This window comes from Phaenicophaeus curvirostris, chromosome 1 (assembly GCF_032191515.1).
Source record: "Phaenicophaeus curvirostris isolate KB17595 chromosome 1, BPBGC_Pcur_1.0, whole genome shotgun sequence".
Lineage (NCBI taxonomy): Eukaryota > Metazoa > Chordata > Aves > Cuculiformes > Cuculidae > Phaenicophaeus > Phaenicophaeus curvirostris.
This window is the reverse complement of record NC_091392.1, coordinates 14,088,790-14,108,264: the sequence shown is the minus strand read 5'-3', so window position 1 is coordinate 14,108,264 and position 19,475 is coordinate 14,088,790. Positions and strand designations below refer to the sequence as shown.

General features: G+C 42.8%; 1 protein-coding gene and 1 long non-coding RNA gene across 7 annotated transcripts in view; one reads left to right on the top strand and one right to left on the bottom strand.

The window, feature by feature from the left end:
* Positions 1–8,955, bottom strand: part of KMT2E (lysine methyltransferase 2E (inactive)) — a 59,681-nt gene extending 50,726 nt beyond the window's left edge. For 5 of the 6 annotated variants that reach the window (XM_069883265.1, XM_069883310.1, XM_069883294.1 and 2 more), the window contains exon 1: positions 8,653–8,955. The gene's annotated coding sequence lies outside the window, so the exon portion shown is untranslated. Of the gene's footprint in view, positions 1–1,103; positions 1,164–8,652 lie in introns of all 6 variants that reach the window. The other variant, XM_069883274.1, reaches the window with a different exon arrangement.
* A 179-nt stretch (positions 8,956–9,134) lies between these two features.
* LOC138716566 (uncharacterized) lies at positions 9,135–10,747 on the top strand. The gene is made up of 3 exons (XR_011336683.1): positions 9,135–10,067; positions 10,247–10,313; positions 10,518–10,747. It is a non-coding gene; the product is annotated as an uncharacterized lncRNA (long non-coding RNA).
* Positions 10,748–19,475: the final 8,728 nt, after the last annotated feature.

The window sequence follows — 19,475 nt, the reverse complement described above, 5'->3', positions numbered from 1 at the left end:
CCATACATCTACTGCTGGTTTGTAGTAATATGCGGCAGCTGTCACCACAGAACATAAAACAGCTAAAATCTTCATGCTTCCTTCCCTGCTTTTCCCAGGACACTGTTCACAGAGCTGCCCCTTTCCATCCTCTTTTTGATTTTCATTAAGTTTCAGAGATCTCAAGGCTTCCGAGTTCTTAACTACCAAATTCTGTTTTAAGTTATTGGTTGTAGTCAGACCAACTTATTTAAGAAACACAGCTATTACAGCCGAACTATTACAGGGTAAGGCTCCTCCTCCTCTGCTTCTAATCCAGGGACAATACAAAGTAAGAACAAGCATGGTGAAGTAAAGAGTTCATCAGCATACTTAAAAGCAACCTGATACAATAAACGCAGAATTTTACATTCAGCAAAGACCTGCCATGTTTGGAATGGCAGCCAGACTTCATGAACTGATCTTGAGCTCGGGATCTAGAACAATGAAGGAAAAAGACGTGCCTCCTCCACAGTATTCAAAATTCATACACTGAAAATACTGAGCTTCCATGCTTGAAAGCATCAAGAGGATGTGGCCAGACTCTTTCCAGTGGTCCTGCTACAGGACAGGAGAACACGCATAAACTGGAACACAGGAAATCCACTTCAACATGAGGAAAAACTTTTTTACTGTGAGGGTGACAGAGCACTGGAACAGGCTGCCCAAGGAGGTTGTGGAGTCTCCTTCTCTGGAGATATTCAAAACAGGCCTGGACACGTTTCTGAGCAACCTGTTCTAGGTGAACCTGCTTTAGCAGAGGGGGTTGGACTGGATGATCTCCAGAGGTCCCTTCCAATTTCTACCACTCTGCGATCTTGTCAATTCTTCAGTATACAGGTTGTTACATGCATTACACCAACTTTAGTCAGTGGAAAGAAAGCTGCTCTTTTAAGAATAAACCTAGAATCAGTCAGTCAGCAAAGTTTCTGCCATACAGAAGAGCTAGTTTCCACTGGCCACAGACCACCTTCCCTTTACTATCTGATCCAAGGGTGCTTCTCTTCTATATTCCTGAAGAACTGATGGAAAGTGATCTCTCTTCCTCAAATATTTATACCAAAACATGGAAGAGTTCCCCTTACCTCGTCTCTGTCTTCACTCCTCCTTTTCTTCTCTCAGTGGAAGTTAAACAAAATACAGGGCTAGGAAGAGAAAAAGAACGAGTGGCAGAAGGTAAAAAAAATAGTGGTAGAAGGTAAAGGCAAATGCAGTTACAGAAAGAGTGAGAATTAGTTTATTGACCAGAATCTATCAAAGAAGCAGTGGTATACAGAAAAATACCAGGCTTACCAATTTTGGGTTTTATATTTAGAGAAACAAAATCCCAAAATTGGAAATTAACCGTCAGTCCTTTTCTGTATCCAAGTTTACTGAACATCTGCCATACTTCTGAAACCAGACAGAAAGGCCTAACCATTAAAAAAATAGCAATTATTTGAGATAGAGAGTCAAGGAATTGTAAAGTACAAGTCAAGTACAGCACATGAAGAAGAGCAGGAGAAAAAAATTACTTTCTGATAGCAGTATTGCTTATTGCTTGGAGAATTACACATGAACTACCTAACATTAGTGCGTTATACGATATCACTCAGATGTACAATTTCTTTACAACAGATATTCAAAGGTTAAGAAAAGAAGCAGTTTCCCAGTACAAATATCCTGGTTTTAAGTCATTTTTTGTATATGCTGTCTTACTGCATTTTTCTCCATCTACCAAAGTGGTAAATAACCATTGCTGCCTGCATGTGAGTTACCAGTTATTCTCAAAAAAATGATTTAATTATTTATATGTTACCTTACTATCCTTGAAAAGGATATCAAAATACAAAGTGATTCTGCAAGTACATACAGTCGACATTCTGTAAGAATACTCTGTAAATCATGTCTGCAACTGTAAGGGCTAATGGTAAACCTCATGCTGAGTCAGTCACCGGAAGGTATAAATTCTAAGGCCCAACATTCTTCCCAAGAAGTAGTAAGGCTTTTGGGGAGGTGCGGGAAGATGTGGCTACAAATGCACACAGGTATTGCTTTCAACAATCTAAATGTTTTATTGACTTCATGAGATCAAGTAGAACAATTAACTCCTTTTTTCTATGCTGTTTAGCAAGACTTGTGAGCCTACTGTTCTTTATTACATACCTACTACACTAGCAGTAAATTCTTTGGATTTATTCGAAGCCTGAAATTTCAGCCAAACAAACTTCTACCTGAGTGAAAACATGTCAAAATAGATTCCAAAAACTAGTTCCCTGTCTTATCAGTGGTATCTGACTTACAAGAACAGCACAACAGCGCTTCTACTTAACACTTGTGGTAGTAATTTGTAGATATTCACCCATTCGTTACAGTTTATGCCCAGGAATCTAAACACAAACAAGATAAAGTTGTGCTCTTTCAAACAGAAACTTCAACTCTTTCTAGCAGTTAAAAGAGTTCTTTTATGTAATTTTAACCGAAGTTCAACCTGGAATATATTTCTTGGTAATATTTTAATGCTCTTTATGAAGATTTGGGGAAAAAGGGGGCAAGAGAGGGTGAGGGAACAGAGGGAGGGACTATGTCATGTTCAAGGACAGACAAAAAACCAGAAGGATAAGATCAAAATCTTTCGTACTTTCAAGGAAACAGAAAACATTTCATTTTCAATTGCAATTATCTTGCAAAACTATATTGTCTGATTCACATTAAGAAATTTAGATTCTATGCACTTGTAACCTCGTACACTTGTGTTTTCAAAGGAGATCTCAGTATTAATTTTTAATTCTAGTAACAAATACACTAAATAAGTAATCTTAGAACAAACATAATAAAGAAATTCTGTCCAGCAGTGGAAGCCCAAAACACAGCTTTTAACTTTTAACACCACTGTCACAAAAAAAAGCAATCTGCCTTTTATTTCTTCAGTACAGAAGATGTGATTGTAAAGTCAAAAATAGTAGAGAATGAACATGATAAAAAACTACCACAGTCTTTCACAAAAATCCTGCATAATGATACCAAAGAGTAAGATTCCCATCAAGCATTTCTAGCCTAAGCAAAAATTAAAAAAACCCAAACCAAACAAAAATCCAGAGCAATTAGCTGGATTACTTGGTGAAGCATCTAAGGGAGGAAACCAATCCTTGTAACTAGTAAAATATATATATAAGTGATAAAAAAAATACTGAAGTATCCATGTTTCTTCCACAGTTCTAGAAAGATACGTTTGGAAATGAAATGAGAGGAGAAATCTCTATACCTTCCCCAAAAGCTCTAAATAAGTTGCTGTAATTCTCAGGTCTTCACCCTCAGTTTAACAGAACCTACTAAAAACATTCCTTATTGGAAAAGTTTCTTTAAACCAACAGTTAAGACAGGATTAACTGTCTAGACTTGGAATATCATCTGTCTTGTGATAGGTTTTAAACATAGCCCCGTCATAACCATACATTAGGAGTTAGCTCCTTTTGCCTACTCAAGGCAAGTTAAGAACATCGCCCACTATTAAAGAAAAGTATCTTTAGACCTAGTCAAGTTAGAAGAGTTAAGAGTAATGAAGCACCAAACCAGTTTAAATATTCAGACCTTCTCAAGGTAAAAGATCCAAACCCACCACACTGCATACATTTTAAAACCTCATTTTGTAACTATAGCATATTCATTTCATCGCTTTCTACGACTGATGAAATAACCAACAGTGGACAACGGATTATAGGTCCTCCTTCTTAAACTGCAATATAAAGTACAATAATGCCATTAAAATCAACTCTTATCATCTTGTCTTTGAACCTGATGGTAAATTATTTTGAAGATAAAGATATAGAAGTGAATGATTACCTAGACTATGATAGCACAGAACAATACACAAAGCAACTACAAACGGGAATAAAATAAAAATAAAAGGCTCTCTAAACCTGAGCCTTCACTATGACCTTATAAGATCTACACCCACTGAAAATGTTAACTTAAAACTAAAACCAATACTATTTTGGCACTCCCATATTTCGCCTGATTTGCAAAACCACTGGTCCCTTGCAAGTCTCACCCAATTTTTATGACACTACATCTCCATCTAAGCAGCATATGAACTATCACACTAGAGTGCGTACTCCAAATAAAACACACAAAACTAACAAACACATTTTACTTGCACAGAATGCAGTCTCTGTGCTACTTCAATATATTCCTCGACTGTACTTTTGAAATGCATACCTTGAGCGGACACTGATTTACCATAGTTCTTAACAAATATTTTTATTTAAGAAAATAAAGATAACAAAGCATTTAAATCAAGCATGTTAAAAAACCCCACTTAGTACAAAACTGTCCTCAAGGGTTTACAGATAACCTGAATTATTAGAATTCTCTAACAACCAGCGAAGCTTAAAATCTTGCCTGTTTCATTAATGCCACATTAACACCAGTATCTCTTAGCAAGTTTATGAAACCATAACAAGTTATTCTTAAATAAGTTGATTATTATGCCTTAAAGGTAATAGCAGTTTTGTCTTCAAACATAACTATAGCAGGTTTTTTTGTGGTATGAAGGTCACGAGCAGAATTCTACATCCTCAAGGAGATTAGGTTAACTTTTCTGGGTATGATACTTTGGTTACTAAGAAATGTGAACTCTGAGGTACTCAGAAATAATCAGGGCACACCATTCAAAACGCCACTGCAATTAATACTTTAAAGAACCCATAATTTTGAAGAATAAAGTATTTTTTTCTTAATACATGTTCTACGTATGTAACACCTTTTTTTTTTCTAGAGATGTCTTAAGTTTCATTCTTAGCAATAAATCAAAACTACTGTTTGCACAGTGGAAACATTTAAACACTGTACCTGTTCCAAAAACACTGTCCAACAAAATTTGCTTTTGAGAGATTCACAAATGCTCATTTATATGGAAGTCACAAGGCCAATAACATAGATGGACTTCCTTCAGATCTCTCCAGAAGTCTGATTTGGGTTTTATTTTCCATCTTCACCAATCTACACACCCCTCCTACTAAATTTTGTTATAGCGTTAAATGAAAAAAGCATAATACTTTCATTAAACCTTCATTTACATTCATCTATTTAGAACAATGCCACGATTTTACAATTACGCACACCACTCCTTAACTAAGTCCCACAAATAGTCCTTACTAAAATTAGTGTTAGCATGCATGCAAAATTAAGACTGTCCTTATACCAAACTAAGGTCAGGACTCGAAATGCTACAGCTTTCAGTGTGACACCAATTTCTCTATTCATTGTTTTCCAACAGAGCATTAACAGTTGTGTGCGTTGAAACTCTACCAAATATATGAGGTAATGCAACTCCTAAAAGTAATCTGAATTTCGATGCTAAGAGAAACTTTCCCTAGATGTAGTCTAAAAAGCCAGTATTATTTTCCCTCTGATATTTCCTACATGGCAAAAAAAGCTCACCCAAAAGGCTAACTGACAGTTAAGCAGAGTTTTCCTTCCAATATGAGAAGCTTGAAAATACATATATGGTTTTAGAACTACAGTCTGTATAATTCCATTTGTAACACAATGTTTGTAAATCAGAAAGGTCTCTTGAAAAAAAAAGACATTCAGATTTCAAATCTTTCCTCTTTCAAAAAGTTTTTATTAGTTTGGGAGAGTATTTCATTTTTTATGAATACACCTTTAACATATCAACATCAATGGAGTTAAAAGGAATAAAGGTATAATTTCCTTTGTAATATTGTCTCCTTAAAACAAATCTCAGATCTGTTTTCACAAATAGAGAAACTGAGTCACAAAGGCAAACTGACTCACTAAAACTCATACAGGAAAACTCTGGAAGATCTCAAAATTCCCAAGAGGTTCTTCATGCATAAAATTTGCAATCTGTAAGATAAGCTGTAAAATTCGAGTATTTCAATTTTTGGGTTTATTTCATTTTCTGCCCCCAAAAATTGCTTTTTGTGAAGTTAAAATTAGTTTCCTTTAATTTTAATCTTGAATCAGATGTATGCTTAAGAACACGACCGAGGCCAGGAAGTTAGACTGCAGAGCTGTGTAGTCCTCTAAGTAATAATGTTAAAAGAATTATTCACAAGAACAGGAGCTTTAAACCTAGAGAAAGAAAAAGGCAAAAGGTTTTCAAAAAGACCCACATTCACACTACTTAGAATCTGCTTGGTGTAGTTTTTAATAAAGAGAGTGAGACACAGTTTACTAAAAAAAAAAATCAAATGCATAAATAAGGAAGGTATGAGGGGAGCATGCATTACTGGACTATTAACACATCACTAGGTGGTTAAAGTCAGTCAGCCTTTCGTCTCAAAACACAGGAGAGGCATGCATTAACAATACTCTTAAACTCTTACTATCTTTTTGTTCAACTTCAGGTACACCTTAAACCACACACCAGTGCTTCTAAATGGTATCTTAATTAAAATTCTTCAGAGACTGAAGACAATTTTGCCATTGCAATACTTCACTTTCAACTGTTTAAATCCAGAACGTTCCGAAGTTATACTATAACAGGAATTCATGAATTCATACTTCATTAAACCAAGGACAAGATTAAAGACAAGCATGCAAAAAAAAAAATTTTTTTTTATTACTTAAAACATGTAGTTTGCAGCCTCTGTAGTTTTTAAGAGTACGCTACACCAACTACCAAATAATAAATCCTTGTGACCTCCCTTCCCCCACCCAAACATATTTATAGTGGTGATACTAAAAGGTTCACATTTCATTTAGGAAAAAAATTAGAGGTTAGGAACTGCTTTCCTTCAGTATTGGTATACCTGTTACCCCATACACAATTTATACAGCAATATAAAAAATAAACTCAAGAAAAAATATAATACCAAAATTACATGGTGGCAGAAGAAATTCTGTGTTTTAACAGGTTACAACCTCACATGCATTATTTCCATGAGCGTTAGGTTCTTTCAGTATTCTTAACGAATACGTAGAATTACTACCCCGATGTCCAGCAAAGGTATTTCCTGGAAGGTGTACACAAATGTGATTCCACAAAGAATTTAGCTGACTGATTTAGTGATCTTAATCCACTACTTATTTTAATAAATATTACTGCTTTTATGTCAATAAGAAGATGGCCAGATGTACAGTACCCATCACAAGCACAGCAGCTCTTCCAAATTATTAAACCAACACATATATTACCTCATAGCAACCCGTACACACCCCTCAAAGAAGCTGCTCGAGTCCGTTGCCTCCTTACACCCCCCTTTTCCCCGACGAGAGTGGTCTCGTTCACTTGCCTTTCACACACATAACCAATAAAATTAATCAGCTGGAACACAGCATTTTTAAATCGCTGTAAAGTCAAGAGATGTTTTGTACGTTATTTGAAGGGAACAGTCTTTTCATTTAAACATAATAAGACTCTAATATGCTGCAGACAAACGCACTGCATGGGGTGTGGAGGACCCGAGCTGATTAGATTACCACAACATCAGCCTGAGGCCGCCATTTTTAGAATCTCTAAAGGACAAAAGAGGGAAATTAAAAAATTTGCTCCACATTTTTTGAAAAGTAACTTCAAAAGTGCAATGATAATAATCAATTAGTCATGCGTTTTAAGTACAGCCGTGGATATCCCTTTCTTTTCTTCGATTTGAGCCCTGAATAACAAAAACGTTTCGTTATTATTTACAGTACCTCAGACTGAAACATTCCTAAATCTAGCTGCAGCACTGAAGTTCTGCTTTCAACGACACGTAGTGTGTACCATTTTAGGGACCTCAGGGCTTTCAGACACGGCACGGTCCCTAATGGCCGAGTAAGGGGGAATACAGGACCTTTATAATCAGGCTATATTATGTTTCTCTACCCTACTTAGTCCAACACAGGCAGCCGTTTGTTTCTCCACCCCTATGTCTGCAGCAATAGGGTCTGCTCCACCGACACTTATTTCTTGAAGAGGCTGAAATACGACAGCCCAGGAACGCGAACGCCGGCTGCAGAAACTAAAGCAAGAAAGGGATACACCAATATCACTACTTACACCCTCAAGGAAGGGGGTGGAGAGAACGATCCCCTTTTAATTCGGCACAGAAACTCTTGAGGGCTGCTCTCCGTTTGCCCAGGTTACACCACGAAACGGAGATATTAGCAGGGAAGGAGGAAAGGAGGCGGGGGTGTGGAAGGCAGAGAGATTAGGCCTATAACGAGCCATTTTAGTATCACAAAGCGAAAATATACAGGATGGAGGAAGAGAATAGGCTTCCCTAAGCTTCACAGAACTCAATACGCAGTCCCCATAACACACAAATCCCTTCCTAAAACCACCGGTCTAAAGAAGAGCACGCTGTCGCATAATAGCCCCTTCTGGCTCTTTTTCCAAACATAATGCATAAATCTGGCATAACTGCCAAAAAATTCTCCTCGGCTCCTCCAGTTACAGTAACCCGCCATATTCACAAGATATAGCGACAGCCTGCCATTTTCAAGCAAACCCCACAAAAGGAAAGCCGAATTCCAGGGGACTGAAGCGAAATTTAAGCCCGTTTCAGGGTGGGAAGGAGTTGTACCCGCACCGAGGGCGACGAGGCGCTCCCGTCGCGTTTGAGCCCCCTGTTCGCCACCCCCTTCCCCTTCCCAACCCCTCCCCCCCCCCCCCCCCGAACTCGCCGGGAATCGGCACAGACTCACCTGGAATAGTCACAGGCCAGGCAGCAGGACCCCTCGGCCGAGCCCCTTCTCTACCCCGACGAAAGCGGTGCCACAGCCCCACTGCGGATGTCCCTGCCCCGGGCGGGACTCAGCCCTCCGCAGGCTCTCCGGGAGAAAGAGACCAGGGAAAGAAAGGGAAGAGGACACCCCCCCTCCCCCCAAGCCTAGCTCAGCGCGCAGAACCCTGCGGGGACCGGCTGGGAAGCGCCTCTGCCTCGGGACCTGCGTACAAACCCCGCTGCTGCCGCCGCTCCCGTGTCTCCCTCCTTTCAGCCTCCTACGCTCCCTTCTATGTCACTGCCTCTCTCTGGGAAAATGGCGTCGGCTCTGCCCTCCCTCCCCTCGCACGGGCTCACCCGCCCCGCCTGGCAGGGGCCGGGTTACCGACGCGAAGCCAAAGAGCCGCCATTTTGCTTACGGGCCGGCAGCGCAGCCCGCGCCCGCCGAGCCCTCAGTGTCCATTTTGCAACGCGCTGCGCTGAAGGGCTCGGGTCTGGAGGGGCCGGCGCCGGGGAGCGGCACCCACGGCGGAATTAAGGGGCATCTGGATTCTGGGGTTAACGGCGTAAAACCAAGGAGGAGCGAAAGAAAGGTTTTCGCGGCAGAGGGCAGCGCTCTCGGGGCTCGCAAACCTCTGAGCGCCCGGCTCAGAGCTGCGCCCCCCGAGCAGCCGGGAGCGCCGCAGCTCGGCTGCTTCCCCCGCCCCTCGTGGCACAACGGTTCTTTGTGAGAAATTTCGACCCCAGAAGTAAAATTTTCGCCGCGAAATACGCGCATAAGCGAGAGGACCCGCTGGATCCCGCGCTTCGGGGGCGAGAGAAGGGCAGGAGCAGGGGGGAGGTTGGCTGAGGCTGCAGGGGTGCCGCCCGAACCTCGCCTGCCGGCAACACGCTCGAGGCCGAGCGTCCACCCGCAGCCTTCCAGGCTCATAGATAAGGGCGGGGGAAGTCGCTTTCCTTAAAGCGAGCGGTACGGCAGCAACCCGAGGCGTTTGATGTCTGCGGGGAGCGGGAGAAACAGCGAGAGAGCCTCACTCCCCCCTGGGTCTCGGTCCGACTCGCCCAGCCCCTGGGGGCTCGCACCGAGCCCCTCTGCCTCCCGCCGCGCCCGGCCTCGGCCCCTCCGGCGCTGCGGCCGGTGGAGGGAGGGGAGGCGGCGGCTGGGGTTTGGTTCGACGCCCACCAGGGGCTGAGCGAGCCTCCGTCAGTGCGCAAACGCGGGGCACCAGATAAAAGCTGGGCTGGCAGCTCTTACCCTGCCTCGATGGAGCCGCCACGAGCGGGTGACCGGAGAAGCGAGTTAGCGGCAGCGCCATAGCCTAGAGTTCCCCAGGACCTTGGGCAGGGAGAGTTTGGGGCTCTAAACAGCTGCTGCTGCGGCAGGAGGGAGCCGAGGTGAAGGGATCTGCTGGCTGCTTGGACGCAGAGGCGGCGGCTGCGATGGGGGCATTGAGCCTGAGGGAGGAGGGGGGCGATTAAACGTCTTGTGATCACGGCGGAGTCTATGGGTATTTTTTCCTGCCTAACTCTTCTGTGCGTGTGTCTCTTGTTTCTTTCTCTCTCTCTCTCCTTAGGGCGTTTGGCTGGGGCTGCTCGCTCGGGTTCTGCCTGTTGTTGCGCGAAATGGCGGCTGGCGGCTCGGTGGGTCTGGTTGTCGTTTTTTTTGTGTGGTGGTTTTTTTTTTCTTTTTTTTTTTTTTTTCTTCTTTCCTTACTCCCCTTCCCTCCCCCCCGCCTCGGTTGCGGCTCCGCAGCGGGGGCCGGGCGGGGGCGGGGCCCCGGCGGCAGCCAACGGCCAGGCTGGCGGGGCGCGCCCCGATTGGCCCGCGCTGACATCATCCTGCAGCAGGGGCCGCCGCAGCGGGGCAGGGCCGGGAGCCGCCGGGGGAGGCTGGTGCAAAGGGAGAAAACGGGCGCCATGATCCCAGCGCGAGGGAGGACGTGACGGGCGGGGGATCCCCGAGAAGCCGGTGAAAAACGGAAAAAAAAAAAAAAAGCAAGAAAAAAAAGGGGCAGGACAAGAGGCTTCTGTCGCTTTACTCCTTCCCGCACGGCGCCAGCGCTGTGAGGAGAGGAGATGGGGTGTCGGGGGGAAGAAGGAGGAGGAGGGTGAGGACTGAAAGGGGAGGGGAGGACGAGCGAGGAGAGGAGCAGCCCGCGCCTTGGCTTTTGTAACTGCGTCAGTCCAAGATGGCGCAGGGCCTCCCTGGAGACGGGCGGCAGCCGCACGTCCGCCGGGGGTCACGTGACCGCGTCGCATTCCTGCGCGGTTTGGCCGCAGCCCAAGCCAAGGCGGCGGCGGCCGCCGGGGAGAGCCCGCGCCTCCCCCGCCCGCCGGGCCTCCCCGCCCCCGGCGCGCCGCCGCCGCCGAGAGAACCTTCTCGCTTCTCTCTTTGCTCTCCGCCCATCCGCAGGGTGTAGCCGCTTGGGGTGTGGTGGCGGTGGGGGAAGCTTTCCGTGCCGCCCCCTCTCCGCTTCGGCCCCCGCGGCGGCCCCCGGGCTGTGGGTGCCCCCGGAGCCGCTGCGGCGGCGTCTCACTGACGTTAAAGCCGCAGAGGGAGACAACACGCTGTGCGGGGTTGTTCTTCTGGGCCAGGAGGTTGCGGCGTTTCCAGCGAGGGTTTGCCGGGGGTGCGGGGTGGGGGCCGAGGAGGCAACTGCGAGCTGCTAAATGACTTTATTCTGTTTAAACAGATCGTTGCGGGAAAGCGGATCGATGCTCTTTTTCTTTGTGTGTGGTTGGATCCCGTTGTAGGAGTTGAGCGGCATTTCCGTGGCGTGTGTTCCAGTTAGGCCCGGACGGGCCGTAATGCACGGACTTGGTGAAAACGAGAACTGTTCTATGCAAATACCGTCGAGATTCCCTATGTCTTACTTTGAGATTAATAGGAAAATGAACTCGTCACACAGGTCTGAGTAGGCTTGGAGGCTTGGCAAATACATTTTCTGTATCTTATTCAGTATTTTTATTAAGAGGAAGTGAAAAACGTTATGTTTTCCTGTCCTGATGCTTTTTTTTTTTTTTTCTTTAAGCAATGCAACTCGTGGTACTGTTTGGGTGGGGTTCTTGTGTTTCCAGAGCAGTTCAGCGCTAGTTCCCGTGTTTTGTTCTTGTATTATAGGGTGTAGGTTTAGCTTCTGCATCTAACATCTAACCCAGTGAACAAATTAACATTTAAAGTTGCTGATGCTTTAAGTGTGGTTTGTTCCATTTAAAAATGTTTTGTAGAACTTTTTCTGTTCGTGGTCTGACCCCAGATAGATGAGAGTTTGGTTTTGGGGTGTTTTTCTGTTTTTTTTTTTTTTTTCCTTCCACAGTAGTGACCTAGTGCAGGATAAAGCTTGAATAGTTTGTGGATGTGTTGTATGAGAACTACTGGAATGAAAGTTACTGGATGCATGACTAATAGAGAAGATTCCTGTATAATAGACGCTGCTTAGTATGTGTTACATAAGTAATATGGCGAGGTGGAGTCTCGTTACATAAGAACCAACCGGGGACTGGGGAGCTACAGTAAGTAGTCAGTGTTAGTTGCGGACATAGTCTGCAGGGCATCTGTGTGCTGTGGGGGCAGGGGTAGAAGAACAGGATTGGAAGCATCTCTTAACCCACAAAGGAAAAAGGTGGCAGTATATGAAGCATACCAGGAAAGAAATGGAGGAGATGGTAGTTAAGGATGACACAGCGTGAAGCTCCGAAGTCTAGTTTAAATCTAGCTCTTGGGATATAAGCTCTGCTTCTGTAAAGAACAGTGTCCACGTCCCTGCCTTAATTTTGGGTGTCAGATGATGACTGTCAGAGGACCATTGCACCAACTGATTTTGTCTGTGCAGACTACTACAAAGAGCAGGATTCTTGAGTCCTAGAGGATATGAGGCTTTTTTTTTTTTTAGGTTTTTTAAAAAAAAAAAAGCTTACTGGAAATGGTGTTATGAGGAGGCAGTTGGTTTGTTGACCAAACATTTAAGTGACTGGATTACTGATTCTTCTTGTGTAGGCATAGTATGACACATGGTAAATGCTTCTTTTGTAATGGAAGCTTCCAGAGAGGCTTTCAGTGCACAATGGTTCTTTTGATACACAATAGATTTACTTGGGACCTGACATTGTGAATATTTTGTTGCAGGTGTGTTAAATGAAAAGCATTGATTTGAACTGCAGATGAGGAAAAAACACATTTCTGTTTTTTATTAGTGCTTGTGTTTAGGTGTGTAGTCCATAATTATGAAATAGGGAGTAATTGCCTACCTCACTGTAAGAAAGCAGTTGGAATACTTACTTTACAGAGTAGTTAATATAGAATAGTTGGAAATCAAAAGCTTAGCTAAGGTTGCTAGAGCTTTAATTCTTAAAGGACCCTTTTAGGTAGCTTGCATTAATATCAGATCTTGCTTTGAAACTGCAGAAGTGAACTACTGTCAAAGTTCTTTGTGTAACTGGTGGTGTACTGCAGCAGTACTCGAGGCATTTGTGCTTTTATGAAGCTATAGAAATGAAGGCAAGTTCTAATGAGCTCATAAATTTTTGTGTATTTCGAGGTATTAGTTGTATCTTTTTAGAAGCAGTGGCTCCAGCAGTGTTGCAGTGCGGTCTCAAACCAACATATGATGCATTCTGAATTACTTCTGCTGCAGGAAATGAGTAAAAAAACCAAATGCGCACACAACTGAGACTGAAACCTCAGGGGAGGGGAATTGCCCATAGGCTACTCTGATGCAAGCTACATCTAAATCTGGAAGGTGAGGGGAAGGAAAGGAGCTGTAGAGGAGGGAGGCAGACTGGGTAAAAACAGGCATGTAGCTTGCATTTATGGTGACCTACCAGGAACAATTTCTTCTAAAATATAATTCTTTCCTTTTAATAAGGATATTTTCATCAGCTGGACATTCTCCAGCAGTTAGACTTGTGGTTATAACTTGCCGTGGTAGCCTGTCTGTGCTTGTGTGTGTTGGCCTGTACTTTTGCTAAGACCTGTTATTTAAACGTTGTTGTTTGCATTTAGCCATAGATGGGGACTGCTGGTTCAAGGGTACGTAGGGGAGAAAGGAAAAACATACTAGCAGTGTAATAGATCTGAGTATACATTAATGCCATAGCTGAAACAGTTGAAGTGGTGCTCATGCTGAAAGATGATCCTGCACCTTTTCCCAGCTGTTCATTCTTGCCTCTGTACCACCCCTTTTTTTGATGGTGCAAGTAATCATGTGGGAAGTGGAAGAGAAGAATGGATCTAGCAGAAGCCTAATTGTAGCATGTGATTTTCTAATATGAATGTTCACTGCGTGGCTTTACAAACATTCCTGCTTGAACAGGAGTAAAAAGCAGCTGCAGGGAGAATGGAGATATACAGGTTTCAACGATCAGTGAAATTCAATGCATTTTTTCTTAGCAAAGATGCAATTCTTGGGGAATTTTGAGAGGCATCTTTTAGAGGCACTTGGCTAGTGCAGCCAGAAACACTACTTAAGGAATCAAGGATACTCAAAAAAAGTTAAAACTCTCTGAGAGTATGTAAGGTACTGCTAGTCTGACCTGCAGTTGCAGGTGGAAAGATCATTTCAAATTCACTGAAATGATGGCCTGCAAAAATAAGTGAAATGCTGTTTCTTCTCTAGTTAAGTGTTGACAGGATTTTGGACTTGGGGAGCTTATTTTGTTGGAACAGGATGAAACTCGGAATAGGCTTGCTTCTTCCAGAAATGGCTGATTTTCTGATAGCTGAGGCATTAGTGGAAGAATGATTCTTACTGGATGAGTTCTGAGCTAATCTTAAATATAAATTTAAAAAAAAAAGTGAAACCAGTGGATGACAGTGGTCACTGGTCACATGAATGTGCATTATTTGCCTGTAGTAGAGCAGGTCCAGTGACTGCTAGCTGATCAGTTTATCCATCTGGATGTGGGAAGTCTGTGTTCATGCTTGAACAGCAGTAGCACAGGGCAGGAGCGTCCTTTGCACGCTGCTTCAGGCTTTTTGTTATGACGAGCTTTTCTAAAAAACGTTGAGGCTGGTTAGGTTTTTTGCTCTAGAAGGAAAATAAGTTATTGGTTGGTTCTACAATTCTTAACAGTCGAGTTCCTCACTTAAAGGAGCAAGTTTAAAGCTGTTGTGTGGCCTGCTAATCCCAGGATTAGTAGGAATTTGCAACAAGCCTAGCTCACTGGTATGACCTTTGGGTAGTCAAGTAGGGCAGTGGCTTGTTTTCTCCTTCTAGCATGACCTTGTTTGAAGTAGTCTCATGAACTTCTGGTTGCTTTGGAGACCAGTATTAAACTCTGTCCTCAGTCAGCATTAAGATGCAGGCAGTGTAAGCACAGTGGTGATTCTTGATCTCTAGGAAGAAAATACAGGAAAGTACTGCCACTTTCTGAGGGTTGGGCTGTGCTGGAGACATGAAGCTACTGAACTGTGGGTTCCAGTGTCCCAGGATTGCAGCTAATGGCGGTCCTGTCACAAAGAAAGCGAATGTTTGTGTTGCTTGTAAACTTGTAAATGAAACAAAACTTAGCTGCTGTGCTTGTGTAGTTATTAAGTGTTAGACAGAAGAGGTTCCATATCTGCTGAAACTTCATATCGTGGCTTGTCTGGAGGGAGCTTTTCAGTAGGGGTAGGCACCGGTCGCAGGCTCAACAAATGAATTTCCTACGCTCCTGTGGTTAGGTATGTTAGTGCTATCTGCTAACATGTTAATGATGCACAGTCATGCAGTTGTTCTCATTCAGAAGTAGAAATGCAGCTGAAGCACAGCACTATTTTGTGTCTCTTCACAGGTTTAGCTTTTGAAGACTATTTTAGTTGTACTTGGTGTTATCTACTAGGACTCAAACAGTTTCAGAATTATAGAAATCTGACAGCAGAGTGGTATGCTTGGAGTGGGTAGCTTTCTGGCATTGCGTATCACTGCCTGTAATAATGGATTTGTTTCCTGCAAGCTGCAGTAAATAGACAGCTAATGAAGCTTTATGTTGGTGGAGTTCAATTCTTAGCATCTGTTGTACAGGAATTAGTATGTATCTTTCTGTTCAGTTGGTTGCCTGGTGTACAGATATTTAATAGCTGCTTGATCCAGTGTTAGTACAAATGCTACAGACTAACCAAGCAGAAGTCCAAAGCTGCCTTGTGTGGCAGATCTGCAGTGTTTCAAAGGAAGGGGGCAAAAATAACTTAAGAGCTATCTGGGAAACAAGTATTATGATCTAATTCTTTTGCTAAACTCCTTTTCCTTGCCTGCTATGTTCCTGCCTTCCCTTATCAGAGTAGATGGCTGTCATGTGATTTTCTCCAATTTTAAGTGAAGTGGAAAAAATGAACTGGAGTTGCAAAGCTGTGCTGCTTTATTACTGCAGGCAAAGCAATCCCTTGAAGAGACTGCAAGTGAGACTACAGTTGGTCATGAGATTGAGGTAGTAATTCAGTTTCTAGTGTAAGAGGTCTTCTACCAGCTTTATTCTCCGGTATATGCTAAACTGTACAGTGGTTGTGCTGCTTCAGTCTGGGCCACCGTGTTTGTGGCCCAGTGCTGTCAGGCTGATGACAGATTGCTTGATGTTGTCTTATCTACTGGGACAGGGTAAGCTGTCTCATACTGCATCCAGAACAACTATGGCCTTTCTAATTGGAAAACTTCATAAGAACATGTTACTTCAAATATCATTGTCACAGCTCTTCTCATTTGGAAGATTACTCTTCACAAAATTAAACTATTGCTTTTATCAGGGTGGTGCTACACTTTCAGTTCATCTCCAAAGCTCTGCTTCGTTACCCCAGCATTCATATGCTGGAGCAAGCTCATAAGCTTATAAAGGCATGCTGGGCAGTTGTCAGATCCTATTTTTAAACTGTTTCTGAGAAGCACTTCTGTCTGCTATCTCTGCACAAGCATAGGAAAGGCTATACTTCATGTAGGAGCCACAGTGTCTGCGCTCAGCTAATAGCAATTTTTGAACTTGAGTGTCTCCTCTTCAGAGATAGTATAGTTGAACCTGCACTGGCTTTTGGGGAGGGGAAATGTCGATCACTAGGAAATAGTGACAGTGGGCTATTGAGTCCTTGGCTATGACTACTTATAGTAGAAGAAACAGATCTGTAGTGCTTGGCAGACTTGCCAAATGTTATAGGAATCTTGATGGGCAGTGTCATAGCACCTGCTTTGCTGTACTTAATGAAGTGCAAGAAGATTTGAGAGCCGAAAAACTTCAAATGGTATCTCTCTTGGTGGATCAAACTTAGTGGCTTTACTTAAAAATCTGCTCCTGATTTGCAGGAACCCATTTATCACAATTGTGTGATACTACTGTACATCACTTACATTTCCACTATTGTTGGAAAACTGCTACTGGGTTCTCTGTACAAGTAGGGTTAGTATTTTAAGGTTTTCTCTCTCCTGGTGTCCAAGATCACCTACTTCAGACTAGGCATGAAATACAAACACCGAATATAGTTGTTGACATACTCTTCCTCTACTAGAGAGGGATATTCCAAAATGAAAGGACCACTTCAGAGAATGTTCTGTAGTTTCAGGCAAAAATAAAGAATACTGATGATGCTTTTAAACTCGGTTTTGTTTGTCTTTTAAAACCGGCAGGCTGGGATTTTTCATACTGGACTAAATACTATGAACAGGGGAAGAAAAAAATCATGCTACTGTAAGATGAATTATACAGGACGAAATCAAATTACTGAGTTCTATGTGTCTTTCAGCTCTTTCAAGAGACTCAAATACTGCAGTTAAGGGGAGGGAATAATCGTTTCAAAGCATTATTAGTACTGTACCCTGAGGGCTGTAATGAAGCTTGCCCTACTAAGAGTTGGCAGTGCAGGGTCTTCTGGTTTTGTTTTCTAGAACAGGCAAGCTGCTCCACCCTTTCCTGCAGATTGTGCCCTGCAAGTATTATTTGCCTTGGAAGTGCAGCTCATGGCTAAATTGGCTTGTCTTGTCTTCTGCTCCAGTGGTAGGACTACTTAAGAATCCTGTTCCCATTTAAGTACATTGGAGCAGTTAACAGATACCAAGGCAAAAAGCACTTAAATTCTGTCTTGTAGACCAAGCGTTAATGCTTAAATGAAGGAGGAAAGCATATCATTTGTCCTGTTGCAACTTCAGCTTACAGTTAGTGAAGCCAGGTAGTCTGAGGGGTGTGATACCTTCTGCACTCAATCTCCTGTTCAAGTCTGTTTGCTTAAACGTGCCCTTTATTTCAGTAATGCAGTAATACTGCAGTGTGTTGTAGATCTGTTTTCTCATTTAAAACAAAACACTACCTCCCCCCTCAACTCCACCCTTCTGTAACTCTGGAAGAGTTTCATATGCATGGGTCCTCTTCTGCTCTGTTTAATGGCTCTGCCTTATCCAGTTTGATCAGAACTATAGGCTTATGTCTCAAATGCCTCAGCTGACTAATGCTCATGTCCTTTCAATGTATTTTGTAAATAGCATATCACAAGTAAGCATAGATTGAACTGTCTACAAATGCTCCTTTTAGATTGAATTGACTTGCTGGAAGGTACCTGTGCATGTCTGTAGAAGTTGCAAAAGGCTTGGATTATTTTTTTTTTTCCTGTAGACAGACTATGCATTTTACAGGAAGTGTATTGCTCTGGGCGTCTCTTCTTTTTGCTTGAATACTGTTGAGCAACAATTACGTACTGATTGCACTGAGCCCAAGTAAATTCCATATCCCGTTTAGAATAGGATGCGCATATTAGCAAGTGTAAGACACCTGTTGCATCTTCCTAAAAATAGTGTGTTGCAGTTGTGAATATTTCAGCTTCATCGCTGTTCAGAAGCTATTCCACATTTAAAAATCAAGAGTCTGTACGGGATGTCTGAAGTAACAGTTTAAAATCATGGTCTTTAAAGTAGTGGTCTTTAAAGTAGTAGGTTTATCTTATCTGATGCCAGAATGAGTATTGGGTTTGAGCTGATACCCCCTTCTGCGTCATCAGTCCCTGCTGTAGTAATAGACCATCAAAGAGCAAAAAAAACCTGAGCTGGCTGTCCAACAAGGTAAGTCCAGTAGACCTTGTTTCTCTTTATGTGCCTTTCTGAGTTTCGTGGTTGAATCTCAATTTCTGGATATGCCTAGTTGGCACTGGAGTGAAGGAGAGGTTTCTTCACCACTTGGAAACAATTTTACTGTGGCTAATAAGCTGAAATCTTGTTCTACTTGTCATATGATAAATAAAGATGAGATGCTTCCATTAAGTTCATTTGCTTTTTCCTTAGAAAAGTCTAACATAAGCATTGTTATTTTTATATATATATATTTGACTCCCATTAAGCAAGAGCATGTCTGACTTCGGATACCTTTCTGAAACTCCATTTTTACCACATGCTGGATGTTCAACTGGAAATGCTTAAAGGGGACTCCTGGGTTTCTTGACTGTTGCAGGAAAAAGTAAGAATTAACTACATTCTTCTGCAAATTAGGTTCATAACATGCACCTGCGATCCAGTTAGCCTGTTTAAACCAATTGTTCTTCAGTACATGTAATATAGAACAATCAAAACACAAACTATCAATCTGTGTGTGTGACTGCTTAGAATTACAGATTACCAAAGAAAGGGAGGGTGATGGAGCCTCTAGACGTAACCATAGGTCTTCAGCAGGAGGGATTGAAGAACAGATGGATTGAAGCAAAGGGTGTGTTCTGATGTTAACTGGAGAATAGTTACTGGAAAAGTATTCTCACCAGCATTTGTGGCTTTACTAAGCTGTTCACTTAAGGAAAAAAAAAGAGCCTGAAGGGAATACCTCATTGTTAGAGGTCCTGCCCCCAGCTGCAGCAGAGGATGGACTGCA